Genomic DNA, 4625 nt, shown 5'->3' with positions numbered 1-4625 from the left:
TGCCTATATTCAAGAACACCTGCATTTAAGTGCGTTCAGATATTCTTTTGGTCAATATCTCATTTTGATTTTTAAAATAAATGAAAAAAATGAGCCTCTAACGTTTCTATAATAATGGAGACGTTTCAATTTTATGAAATCTGCACATTCTATTTTAGGATTAATTTTGATCAGGAAACAGCTCTTTTGGTTTGTGAAGACAGTTTGATAATAATAAGGCTAGCCCTGCTCAACTAAAAATGCCATTCTGAAGAGCAAAGGATAACAAATGTGGAAAATGTTAGATACAGTCAGTGTTTTCTTCTGTCTTAGTCTTTACACTATTAACGAACACACTGTTAAATGTGTTCTCCTGCCACCCTGTTTTTTTTAGGGAGCTTTAGTATTTTGGAAGAAGCCATTTACAATGTCTTCAAGTGTCTTCTGAGTGGTCTTTGAGGGTTCAGCAAGGATATTTAGACTAGCGTCTTCGGTCTTGCTTTTCATCTTTCATTTGATATCTTAATAGATGTGAAAGGCACATCTTCTCCCTGTGTGTGCAGATGTGTTGGTTGCCAGAAAGATTCAAGAGCATTATTACTATTTTCCCAGAACTTCCTTCATGGAGCTGTGATATTTCTTACCAAACATGTGCAATTTCCTTGTGGCTGGCTGCTACATGGCCAAGTACTGAAGAAGTAGAAGAAATGTTTGCCTCTATAGGATTTCCCCAGGAGAAGGTATCCAAAGCCATCAGTATTTGTGGACAGCACCCAGTTGACTCTAGGTCAGCCCTTCTGGTCCTTAAGTCCATTAAGCTGAGTGGTAACGAGGAGGCCAGCCAACTTGAAGAAGAACCTGGCAGAGGGACCATCACTACAGATGCTGTTAGCCTGGGTCCAACAGTCTGGCCAGCAGAGTCCAACTTTATATCTATTTGCTGTTTTCTTAGCTCGTGCTTCCCTATTAGTATATCCAACTAACCATCCTCCATCCAGTCTTCTAGCAGGAGGGACTAGCGCATTGGTCAGAAAATAGTTACATGTTGAGTCCTTTTGACATTGCAAGTTTCTCTTCTTAGACAGACTTCCCAGTTTACACACAGAGATACCGAGGGGAACTTGCACCCAGGATTATAGCTCAAACTGGGACTCTCAGACACTGATGATGGGAGTGTAAGTGGGCACTATTGCTTTGTAAAACTGTTTGGTGGTACCCACTAAAATGACATATGCTTGTATCCTTTGACAGGGTAATTCCACTCTTAGTAATATAACTAAGAGGAATGAGCACATATGTGACAGGCATAAGAATGTTCAAATTGACTTTATGCATGGTATCTCCAATTGAACACAACCCAAATATCCACCAACAGTAGAACAGACAGATAAATTGTGGTATATGGAGTACACCACAAAAATAAAAACAAGCTATTGTGGTATGCAGAGAAACATAGGTGAATCTCACAGACGTGAAAATGAGCAAAAGAAACCAGACACGAAAAACTATATTCTGTGTGATTTCATTTACATGAGATTCAAGGACAGGCAAAACGAATCCATGGTTATGAGAATAAGAACGCTGTTTTCTTAAGAGCTCGAGAATTCAGAATTTGACAGAATTTAAAAGCAGGCATTTAGGAGTCCATACAGAAAAACAAACATCAGCAGAATGTTGGTTTATTTTCTTAGTGACAAGGAAATCTCAATTTACATGTTATAATTTGACTCAAGATGATAGTTTATAATAAACAAATCACGCAACAACAACAACAACAGAATGGTGATTTTTTTCCAGGGACTAGGTAGTCACTGAGACAGGCATGAGGGAGCCTTGTGGGTGCCGGGAATGTCCTGAGTCATGTTTTAGGTAGTGCTTACTCGGCATGATACTTATGAAAAAAATTCATTGAGCTTTACACTTAAAATGTGCTTACTTTAAATATATATGTTATAATTCAATGAAAGATGCAAGACTATGCCTCACTGACAGATGCCTGTAAGAGTAAATCGCTTGACATTCCAGCCTCTTTGGGCTGTACCAGGAAAGGAAGGAATAGCGCAGTTTCTCAAGGGACAAGGAAAGCGTTTGCATGTGACCAAATTATTGGGTCGGGAGCATATTGGGTTCCTAAAGAGCTTTTGCCATTGTCCTAGGTCTTCTTTCCAGATGACCTCTCCTCGTCCCCTAGGTACTTAGGGTCCCATCCCAATATATCTGGACAGTCCAGGGCATCTCAGGGGTCCTTGTCACCTTCTGGTGTCACTACCTACTTCCTTGTGCATCCAGCTCACTTAGACTGGGAGCTCCAAGGGCAGGATATTGTTTTGTTATTTTTATTTCTCCAGGGCCTGGAGCCCAATATTGACTCCATGAAAAATTATTCGATTCATGAAACTCTTATGGTTCTGATCCTGCTTATTTGTCACATGCTTCTGTGATTAACAATTATAAAATGCAAACGGAAAAACAAATGTATGCGTCAGCATGAGCATATGCTTCCCCATGAACATGGTTCTTTTGCTCCTAACTACTTGCTGTGCCTCATATTTTCCTTGTTTCCCTATGAGGACCAGTCTATTAAAATATTTGAGAAACTTCTTGTGGAAGGAGAATAATAGAAAACAAGGAATTTATAAAGTCTTTGACTCCTAGGGGAATGTCTTTTTTAGTTTTCCAAGTCTAAGAAGAAGGCATCAGTTCCATTTTCCCAGGCATTCAGTGAATCTTTTTCCTATCCTACTTAAGATAGAGCTAGATGGTGCCTTTAAGAGGACCCTGGTACCCACTGAAAGACACATCCCATTTGCCTTTTAAAGCAGCCTGAGCTGGCTAGCAGGGAGGCCTTGGATGTCCCCAAAGCTCCTTTTCAAACCTGTCTCCCAGCAAAGGTTGAAGTTTGACTCTGATCTCGGAATGCTGCCTGTCATTTGTTGGTGACTTTCTATGACCTTTGAACTTAGCTTACCCCCTCAGCTTGGCTCTTGCCTCTCAGCCCAGTTGTGACGCGTCAGCTACTCTCTGTGTGGACTCTTGGGATAGGTTGCTTTTTTTTTCTGGCTTCATAGGCTGCATACTACAATTCATGCCTAACTTACTGACCTTGGGCAAGAAATTATTCCTCTTTGGTTGGATTTACCTAGTAAGAATCAAGGCCACTGGTTTACTTTAAGCTCCTAAGCCTGACTTAGAGAAATTGGGTCCAATAATGTAGCAGCAAGGAGAAAGGGTTATTGATCCATCAGGAGTGGGAAAGTTCAGCAGGTAGGACTGGGTTGCTTCAGAGAGCAGTTAGACTTTTGGGGATGTAGTCCTTATTTGTTTATTTATTATTATTATTTTTTGTTTGCGAGTTGGAGCTAAAGGGGTTGGTGATCTCTGTAATGAGTTAATTTTCAGAATTATGGGGAAAAAAACAGTTTCTTTATATTTTCCAGCTAACTCTCACTATGGGTGCTTCCAATAGTACAGAAAGACTGTTATAGGTTGAAATGTGTCTGCTCCCCGCAAATATGTTGAAATCCTCACCCTTCGTACCTCGGAATGTGACTTTATTTGGAGATAAGGTCTTTAGGCCCTAAGGCAATGTGACTGGTGTCTTTATGAAAAGGGGAAATTTGGACACAGAGACAGATGTGTATAGAGGGAAGGCAATGTGAAGACACAGGGAGAAGGCTGCTGTCCTCGTGCCAGGGAGAGAGGCCTCAGAAGGAACCAACCCTTGCAATCAGACTTCTGGCCTCCAGAACTGTGAGCGATTATATTTTTGTTGTTTCAGCCACCAAGTCTGTGGTACGTTGTTACAGCAGCCTAAGAAAATGAATACAAAGGCCTATGAAGGATTTTGATTACAGGACATGAAGAAGATTGTGAATATTGAAAACTTTAGTGTAAACTAATTAAAGCCTTTTTTAAATTTAATTTTTGTTTTATATTGGAGTACAGTTGATTTGCAATGTTGTGTTAGATAGGAAAAGAATCTAAAAATTAAAATCTTTAAAAAGTAGGAGGTGAATAGGTAAAAGAAGATTGAAAACATGATTGTTTTCCAAGTAAGAGATAGATCTGTAGGGAAGATCAATGGGTCAAAACAAGCCCAAGCAAAACCACCACCTTGAAGAAAGAGGATGACTAAGTTAACAATAACCCCTCCTCCACCAGCCTCCCTGGGATGGGCAATTGTGAGCTGTTGCATCTCTACCAGTGGGTTTGCTGAGCCTGGGGCCATGTAAACGAGTTCTCTTTCTGTCTTCCTGGTCACGGGAGTTTATTCTTTTTCACAGTCAATTGGAAAATAACAGTTGTAAAGGCATTTTGAAGAATACATGCTTGGGGTGTTGGGCTACCTCTTCTTGGCCTGAAAATGTAGCAGTGGAATCAGGAATCACAAAGAAAACCATATAGCCTAGCTTTTATTTTTCAGCAAACACTTCTTGAATGCCTGCTCTGCTCCAGGTGCTGGCTGGGAGCTGGGGCCAATGCATGGTTGACTAAAAAGCACACAGTCCCTGCCCACATGGCACTTGGACCCATTGTTTAAGAAGCAAGCTTAGACTTGAGCCACACAGGACGAAAGTAGTGGCAGGAAAAGAAAATGGTTTAATAATTTGAGTGGCAGCAGGTTTGGGAGGGTTTAGTGAGGGCAA

Source organism: Tursiops truncatus, chromosome 2 (genome assembly GCF_011762595.2).
Source record: "Tursiops truncatus isolate mTurTru1 chromosome 2, mTurTru1.mat.Y, whole genome shotgun sequence".
In the NCBI taxonomy this organism is placed as follows: domain Eukaryota; kingdom Metazoa; phylum Chordata; class Mammalia; order Artiodactyla; family Delphinidae; genus Tursiops; species Tursiops truncatus.
Note: the sequence above shows the minus strand (reverse complement) of the source record.